We start from the raw sequence: 10,583 nt of genomic DNA on the forward strand, positions 1-10,583 counted from the left end.
ATGAAAAAATATGTATGTAAAAATACAGAATATCGGGAGGATGTGATGAAAAAATATTGGGCTATAAAAAAATCGTGAGAAGAATTCTTTACAAAATCCAAATATCTAATTTTAAATAATTTATTTAGAAAATGTTGCTTAAATCGGCGAAATGAACATATATAGAACCCATTAAGAGCAGTAAGTACCATATTTTATACCATTACGTTAGAATCTGAGCCCAAAATGTATGTACTAGATCGATAATTTTCTGTAACTGCAAATAAATTCTATTATAGCGAATTTTAAGCTATAGTGCTGAAACTTCGGATTAGCGGGTTATAAAATTATGTAAGGGTTTATACGAAATCATTGACTTGGAACTCCAAATTCCAAATTTAAAGCCATTCCGCTGGAAACTGAAGCAAAAATCATCAAAATACCAAATATGGGGAGGTCCAATTATATAGGGGCTATAGGATAACGTGGACCTATATCGACATTGTTAGGCCATAGAGGGTAAAACCCACCATAAACTTTAATTAATATCGTCAAAATACCGAGAATTCAGAAAGTAAAACCCTTTATAAACTTCAAATACGCAATTTTAACCAATTTCGCTAAAAACTTTGGCTAATATTGTCATAATACCAAATATGAGGGGGTACAATTACAGGGTTAGACAAAAAAACAGCAACAAAGTCAAGCGCCACAATTTTTAATTTTTTTTTTAATTTTATTGAATGAAAGCATAAAAATGTCAGAAATATAATCAAATTTTAGAATAAGTTTAGATTTGTTCGAATTGGTCACCTTTGGTACAACGTCTTACGGATTTTGGTGGCCATTGCGCTGGAAATGAAGCGAGGAAAATCATTTTGTAACCATTCCTGGGTGACGCGTGCTGAGTGCGATGGTGCTGAGTCCTGTTGGAATGTCCAAGGTCTGCGGCCAAAATGTTTGCGTGACCAAGTCTTTAATACAACCTCTAGAATATTTTTGCGATAATATTCGGCATTTTTTTTCTGATGCCACGGTCGATTAATACGAGCGGAAAGCGACCACCGGCTGTTATGGCGGCCCACACCATCACCATGGCCAGCGACTGAGTTCTGGTGGCCAAACGAAGGTGCACATTTTTAGCTGACCTCGTAAACGTTCATTTTGTTTATCTACAAACTGCTGGACAACGAATGTTTTCTCATCGGAGAAAACCAAATTCGGCAGTTCACAACTTTCGGCCAAGCGAAGCACCTCTTTAGCTCTTTTGGTTCTATCTTCTTTCGGTTGCGGTTTAAGTGCTTGCACTTTTCGGAATATTAATGGCCTTACCCCGAGCTCATTTTTCAATATTAGCCAAATGGAATATTGCGATATGTTCAGATCATGAATAATTTTTCGGCCAGTGCGATTCGGGTTTCGATCAAGTCGCTTCTTTACTTTTCGAACCATTTCTGCTGATGTTGCTGTTTTTTTCCGTTCACTTCCTTGACGTCGGGCTACGCTTCCAGTATCACGGTAACGAGCGATGGTACGAGACACAAAAGATTTATTCACATTTAAATGCTGTAGCCCTCTAACGATAGCCACTTGTGGTTTTCCAGCCAAATATAAAGAACTCACACTATCTCGCTCTAATTCCATCATGAATAATTATACCCTACACCACATAGTGGTAAGGGTATTATGTCTTTGTGCATTTGTTTGTAACATGGAGAAGGAAACGAGATAGACCCATAGTTACTTTTGAGAACCTTCATAGAATCACTTTCTGAGTCGATTTATGCATGTCAGTCCGTCTGTCCGTCCGTCCGTCCGTCCGTCCGTCTGTCCATGTATTCTTGTGAACAAAATGCAGGTCGCATTTATTATCCGATTGAGATGAAATTTTCCAAATAATATTTTTTTGACCCAAGGACGAACCCTATTGAAATTGGTGAGAATCGGATCAAATTTAGATATAGCTCCCATATATATCTTCATCCGATTTCGGGTTAAATGTGCACCAAATGTCCACTATCAGTCCAAATTACCTGAATTTTGGCACACCCAACCGAGTTCGGCCTAGAAGCAAGTATATCAAATTTGGAGAAAATCGGTTCAGAAATAGCTATAGCTCCCATATATATCTTTCATCCGATTTGATCTTTAAGTCCCTCACATTCCTACTATGCACTCCACAACCGTGATATTTGGTACCAGGTATTAGATGGAGCACAGAAATAGCTGTTTTAAATTTTATCGAAATCGGTTCAGATTTGGATATAGCTCCCATATATATCTTCATCCGATTTCGGGTTAATTGACCACCAAATGGCCAATATCAGCCCAAATGGCCCGAATTTTGGCACATGTGACTGAGATTAGCCTTAAAGCAAATACAACAAATTTGGAGAAAATCGGTTCAGAAACAGCTATAGCTCCCATATATATGTTTTATCCGATTTGGTGTTTAAGCCTCTCACATTCGTAATATGCACTCCACAAAAATGATATTTGGTACCAGATATAAGATACAGCCCAGAAATAGCTGTTCGTAATTTTATCGAAATCGGTTCAGATTTGGATATAGCTCCCATATATATCTTCATCCGATTTCGGGTTAATTGTGCACCAAATGGCCGATATAACTCCAAATGGACTGAATTTTAGTACATCGGACCAAATTCAGCCTAGAAGCAAGTATATCAAATTTAGTGAAAATCGGTTCAGATATAGATATAGCAACCATATATATGTTTCATCCGATTTAGTGTTTTAGTCCCTTACATTCGTTGTATTCACTCCACAACCGTGATATTTGGTACCAGGTATTAGATGGAGCACAGGAATAGCTGTTTTAAATTTTATCGAAATCGGTTCAGATTTGGATATAGCTCCCATATATATCTTCATCCGATTTCGGGTGATTGACCACCAAATGGCCGTAATAGCATCAATTTTGGCAAATCCGACCGAAACCAGCTTAGAAGCAAGTACACCAATTTTAGTAAAAATCGGTTCAGATATAGCTATAGCTCCCATATATATCTTTCATCCGATTTGGTCTTTAAGTCCCTCACATTCGTAATATGCACTCCACAGGAATGATATTTGGTACCAGATATCAGATAAAGCCCAAAAATGGTTGATTTTAATTTTATTAGAATCTGTTCCCATATATATCTTCATCCGATTTCGTGTTAATTGTGCATCAAATGGCCAATATCAGCCCAAATCATCTGAATTTTCGTACATAAGACCGAATTCAGTCTAGAAGCTAATACGCCAAATTTGGAGAAACCCGGTTCAGAGATAGCTATAGTTCGTAAAATGCACAATAGAATTAGATAGATTTTGATTTTGTACCAAATATCTCATAGAGCTCTGATCGCATAATATTTAGGGGTTGAAATGGACCAAAAACTGAAAAATTTCTTGATTTTGCAGTTGCTCTACAGGTCGCAATTATGGACCATTCAACGCGGAAATTAGTATGGGGCTAGAGCTTCGGGCTGGGCAGAAGTTTTCCAATTTTGATTGACTATAAGTGAGTGGGTGAAAAAGACTATAACATTTGTATAAACCTTTTTTACGAGAGCTCTACTAAATATGCATAGTGGTGTAGGGTATCATATAGTCGGCCCCGCCTGACTTTTGAGCTTTCTTTACTGGTTTTTTTTTGGAGAATTCTCACCAAAATGTTTTTGTACGTTTGTAAACAATATAATGAGTTGTCACTGGAATAATTTTAACAGCTGGCGGACGAGTGGTTTAGAAATGACAGCAGTCTGAAAATGGTTGTAGTTTTTTCATCTCACCCTGTATGTAGGGGTTAAAAGATAACATGGATTTGCCATACATTTTTAATACTGAATTTCAAAGTATATCGTTAGGAAGTGTCTAATACAATCAAAATACCGAAAATGGGGGGTACCGTTATTCGGGGCTAAAAGGAAACTTGGACCTATATAGATCATGTTTTGTCACAGAAAGTAGAACTCATTATAAACTTCAAAACATAATTTTTACCAATTTCGCTTAAAATGTTGGCTAAATTTTTCATAATACCAAATGTGAGGAGTACAATTATATGAAGGCTGTACGAAAACGTTGACCGATGTAGCTCAGTTTCGAACTAGACCTAAATTGTAGCTTCCTATTACATGCCGTATGGACTCAGCATGATTACAGCAGACGGACGGATTCTAAGAAAGTATATGTACTTTGTATGGTCTAAAATAATTTTTTTCGATGAAAATTACAAACCTAACGTACCCTCCATACTATGTATGTGGAGGCTATAAAAATGTATATGACAAGTCAGAAAACAGTTAAATTCGGTGGGCTAAACTTTGAATATTCTAAAAAATTAAACAAAAACGTCGTTTGCTGCAAAATCTGACTAATATCATGAACATTCCTATCGAGGATATCCGAAAAATGATCATATATAGTCGGAGAGAGTAATATATACCTATTACTTACTTCAAATACCGAGTTCCAGAAAATTCCATTGAAAAATAGAGTAAAAATCATGTTAATACCGAATTGCTGGGGTAAAGAAACGTAGACAATATTCCGAAAAATGTGACTGAAATTATCTGTATTTTGATATCGGGATGTAGACAATTTTCTGCCAGAGATTTTGAAACTTATAGTATTACAACAATATAGGATTTTATGCTCTTGGGTCTAAAATTGTAATTCAACGAGTTACAAACGTAATATTCCCTTCTTATTATTGGGAGATGGTAGAAAAATATTTGTTTACCCTTCTTGCTATGCGCAAAGTTTTGACTGACACTGTAGACGTGAATGTGGATCTAATACTTGTCGTTGACATGAGTAAACACTAATTTAGATTGTGTACTGTTGACACACATTAACTACACATTCCCTGAATGTTGGTCGTGTGTTCTTACCGACGAACATGCTACAGTGGGTGCATAATCTCATATTTAAGCACATTTTGATATGAATTATAACTGTGACAGTTTTAACAAATAATTCATTAAGCTGAATGTTGTCAAAATAAAATACTGGCATTAAAAAACTGTATGTACTAATTGACTGGTCTCCGCTTTATATGAAAGTAATGTATATGAAATAACATTTTTGATTTGTAAACACAATACGTACCCATTTTTTATACTTGCCGTTTTGTGTAAGAAAAACAACAACTACAATTAATCGCTACCGACATATAACCTTATGGGCAGGTCATATTCATTCATACATTCAACTGTTCTCATTTCCAAGTCGTTGTCATTACAGTACCCATATTTAGCTGACTATGCTTCGTCTGTATTTTTTTTCAAGTTCACTCGTACGTAAGTAACCGGAGAGATGCCATCCGGATGAATGAGATTTTATGATTTATTTAATATGTATGCAGATTCATCGAATTTACACAAATTGAAATTCATTGGCAAATTGTGTTTGTGTTTACAAAACGAGTGCATCTTCCTCGAACGTAGGAAGCGGTGTGTACGGCAATGGGGTTTGACATTTTACCTCAATTTCGGCAATATTATCTTAAATAGTTAAATCACCTAATACTTAGCTGTAATCAATATTCCAAAATGAAATTCATGCATATGTATGTGTGGTATATATCTGCATGTGCACAACCACGCACACATTAGTCATCTCACAATCATACAGTTGGTACTGGATAAATGCAAATTGTTTAAGGTGGACTTGAGAATCATTTTCCATCATTGAGGTTTCGGTATATTTTTAAAAGCGAATGGGAGTAACGTTTAAACTAGATGAACAGAACGCGGGTGAAAATATACTGTCCAACCAATTATGCTACTAACACTTCTCTATGAGTCGACCTGTTTTGGGTAGTTCAGACAGTTGTTTGAAATGGTGAAGAGGAGTTATGCCTTAAGTGTGTTCCCTACTAGCGACAAAAGTTATGTTGGTCACTATTACTTCAAACTAATTCTTGCTCTGTTCCAGAACTTACAAGAATCTACTAGTTTCGAAACTTTTTGGTAGCATAAAGGAAAAATCGGTTATCGTAGTAAACATACGGGGTGACATAAAAAAACTGCAACAAAGTCAAACGCCATAATTTTTACTTTTTATACCCTCAGCCATATGGCTACAGAGGGTATATATCATTTGATACGGTCAAAACGTGCCTAGTCGAAATAACGTTTTTAGACCCTAGGTCTCTTTGGACCAAATCCGTTTCAGAACATTTGGAGTCGATCTAGCGATGTCCGTCCGTCCGTCCGTCTCTCTGTCTGTCTGGCTGGCTGGTGCGCACGATAACTCTCGAAGGGAGTGTCCGATTTGGTCCAAACTTGGTACATCGCAATATTTTGTCAAACTTAGATCGAGTTCGGAGATGGGCAATATCGGTCCACTCCTACTGGTACCTCCCACACAAAATGTCCAAAGTTTCAAAGAAAATAATTTATTGCACAGAAAGAGAAAGGATAATCCGATTTTCCTCGAACTTTGCGAATCCTAATATTTTCATCAGTTCTAGTTCAGGTGCGAAAATGGACAATATCGGTCCACTGGTTTGGTGCGCAAATGGAATGTATCGGTCCACTCCTTCTGGTACCTCCCCCACAAAAGGTCGAAATTCCAAAAAAAAAATATTTTTTGCACACAAAGAGAAACGATAATCCGATTTTGCTCGAACTTTGCAAATACTAGTATTTTCATCAGTGCTAGGTAAGGTGCGAAAATGGACAATATCGGTCCACTCCATCAGGGACCTCCCCCACAAAGGGTCAAAATTTTGAATAATTATAACTTTTATAAAATGTGATGTAAGAGTCCGATAGTCTTCAAATTTCACATATCTCAATATTTTTATTAACCCAAGGTCTGGTGTTAAGAGGCAATACATCGGTCCACTCCTTTTGGTACCTCCCCCAAAAAAGGTCGAAATTTTCAAAAAATATATATAAAATATATTTTTTGCGCAGAAAGAGAAACGATTACCCGGTTTTGCTCTAACTTTGCAAATCCTAATATTTGCGTCAGTGCTAGGTCAGGTGCTAAAATGGACAGTACCGGTCAACTCCATCAAGTACCTCCCCCACGAAGGGTCAACATTTTGAATAATTATAACTATTATGAAATGTGATGTAAGGATCCGAACGTCTTCAAATTTCACACATTCCAATATTTGTATAAACCCAGGATCTGCTGTTAACATGGAATGTATCGGTCCACTCCTTCTGGTACCTCCCCCACAAAGTGTCGAAATTTTGAATACCCATGAAACTTATAAAACGCCACATTAAGATCCGATTCCATTTAGGCTTGGCACATCTCAATATTTCTATCAATATTTGTATCAGATGAAGTATAAAAATGGAATATTTCGGTAGACTCTACATTGTACATCACGCACTTTTTAACAATTGCTAAAAATTATTACATATCTCATATAAAGTAAGGGGGTGAGTCGATATAATCCATACCAGGAACGTTGGAATATTTAATGGACATTCCTAAAGATTTGCTTCCCATTCCTTCGAAACCGGCTCCAGAGAGGGTCAAACGTTTGAATAATTGTAACACTAGTCAAATATATTTCGATTATTTAATCGAACATAGGCTGAAGGTATATATCTGTCGCCAATACCGACTGATACTTTTTAACTTGTTTTAATTTTATTGAATGAAAGCAAAAAATGTCGGAAATAGTATCAAATATTAGAATAAGTTTAGATTTGTTCGTATTGGTCACCTTTGGCACGAATTATGGCCTTCAAACGGCCAATGAAACCGTCACATGCTGTCCGAATGTTGTTCTGCGGTATTTTGGCCCATTCCCGGCGAAGCGCTTGCTTGAAGCGATCGACACTTTGGCGTTTCCTAGTGCCAACCTTTCTTTTCAAAATACTCCAGACACAATAGTCCAACGGATTGGTATTCGGAGATTTTGGTGGCCATTGTGCGCTGGAAATGAAGCGAGGAACCTCATTTGTAACCATTATTGGGTGGCGCGTGCTGAGTGCTATGGTGCTGAGTCCTGTTGGAATGTTCAATGCTTTAATACACCCTCCTGAATATTTTCGGCATTTATTCTGATGCCACGGTCGATTAATACAAGTGGAGAGCCACCATCGGCTGTTATGGCGGCCCACACCATCACCATGGCCGGGGCTTCAGTTCTGGTGGCCAACTGAAAGTGCACATTTTCAGCTGACCTCTTTGGCAAATAAACACGATCATTTTGTTTGTTTACAAAATGCTGGACAACGAATGTTTTCTCATCGGAGAAAACCAAATTCGCATCTCACCACTTTCGGCCATGAGAAGCAAATCTTTAGCTCTTTTGAGTCTATTTTCTTTCTGTTGTGGTGTAAGTTCTTGCAATTTTTGGAATTTCAATGGCTTTACCCCGAGCTCATTTTTCTATATTTGGCGAATGGAATATTGCGATATGTTCAGCTCACTAGCCATTTTTCGTTCACTGCGACGCGGGTTTCGAACAAGTAGCTTCTTTTTTCGGACCATTTCTGCTGATTGCTGTTTTCTTCCGTCCACTTCATTGACGTCGGACTACGATACCAGTATCACGGTAACGAGCGATGGTACGAAACACAAAAATGTATTTACATTTAAATGCTGGAGTGCTCTATCGATAACCACTTGTGATTTTCCAGCCAAATATAAAGAAATCACACTATCACACTTGAATTCCATCACGAATAACTTTTTTTCTGGAAAATTCGCACCAAAATGCTTTTGTACTCTTGTAAGTAATATAGTGAGCTGTCACTGGAATAATTTTAACAGCTGTCTGGCTATTGGCTTAGATATGACAACAGTCTAAATTTTGTTGCAATTTTTCATCTCACCCTGTCTATGGGAGCTATGTGAATGTGATTTTATTAAGATCATTAAAATGAACTATGGGTCTAACTCGCATCCTTTTCCATGTTACAAACAAACACACAATAATATAATAATGTTAAAAACAAATACACAAAAAAATAATAACAATAGAATAAAATACCCTGACCACAGCGTGTTGTAGGGTATAAAAAAACTTATTTATTGTAATACTTTAGGATATAACATGTTTTGTTTTCGTTCTGGAGCGTAAACAAGCCAATTGCTCGGTATGGAAACATGTCGATATACCAGGTATGCTGTCAACGACAAAAGCAGCAAGATGTCAAATTTAGTCCGCATACATGAAGAGTTTGTCCTTAGAATTAATTAGTTGTCATAAAAAATGATAATCGTACAGGAAACTGCCCTCTTTTAAAGTCGAATAATTGTATCCTCAATTAATAATTGTATCCTTCTTGTATAGTCTTTTTACTGTTAGTCTTATACCATGTTTCCTAATGACTTTCAATTTAATTTGACTAAAATTTATTTTACACCAAATTCCCTCTCACATTCCAAACTTCATTGAAATTAGATTTTGGTGCATCAAATCGCACCAAATTGATCGATGACCAAACCTCAACCGATTCCAATATAATTTGACAAATTTATTTACAAATTCCAAATTTCATTGAAATTGGGGATACATATCAAAATCTGATCCTTTACGAACAACAACAACGAACAACATACTTCCCCGTTGTGTTGTTTTGTAGTGTTAGCCTAAGGCGTTGTGGGTCAATGGATTTTATTAAAATCGTATTCCAATCTGATCCAATTTAAATATAATTTTGAAAAAATTTCTTTTACACCAAATTCTGCCACAACTTTCATATTTCATTGAAATTGGTGCGTCAAATATGTGAAATCGGCCGAGAATATATATATGGGAGCTATATCCAAATCTTAACTATTTTCCAATTAATTTATCACATTTATTATTATAACCAAATTCCGCCACACATTCTGAATTTCATTGGAATCGGTCATATATATCGTGTTTGGTGCATAACATGTATGAAGTCGGCCGAAATATATATGTTAGCTATACCCAAACCTCAACCGATTTCAATATAATTTGGCAATTTTTTTCTGGTGCCAGATTTCGTCTCTCTCGCTTTGGGTGCGTCAAATATGTGAAATCGGGCGAGAATATATATGGGAGCTGTATCCAAATCTGAACCAATTTTAATATAATTTGACTAATTTATTTTCTAATCAAAATCCCTTCACATATTCCAATTTTTTTTTTGAAATCGAACATACACCAATCGTGTATGGCGCATAAAATACATGAAATCGGTCGGAAATATATATGAGAGCTATATCCAAATCTGAACCAATTTAAATATAATTTGACTAATTTCTTTTCTAATCAATATCCCGTCACACATTCCCAATTTCATTGGAATCGAACATACATATCGTGTTTGGTGCATCAAATAAACGAAATATATGGGAGCTATATCCAAATCTGAACCGATTTCAATATAATTTGACAAATGTATATTCGTTTTAATTTCCACTACACATTCAAAATTTAATTGAAATTAGAGATACAAAGCGTGTTTAGTGCATCAAATACATGAAATCGGTCGAAAATATATATGGGAGCTATATCCAAATCTGAACCCATTTCAATATAAATTGATAAATTTATTTTCGGATCAAATCCCGTTAAACATTCCAAATTTCATTGGGATCGAACATTCATATCGTGTTTGAGGTATCAAATGAACGAACTC

Source organism: Musca domestica, unplaced genomic scaffold (assembly GCF_030504385.1).
Source record: "Musca domestica strain aabys unplaced genomic scaffold, Musca_domestica.polishedcontigs.V.1.1 131, whole genome shotgun sequence".
Taxonomy (NCBI): Eukaryota; Metazoa; Arthropoda; class Insecta; order Diptera; family Muscidae; genus Musca; species Musca domestica.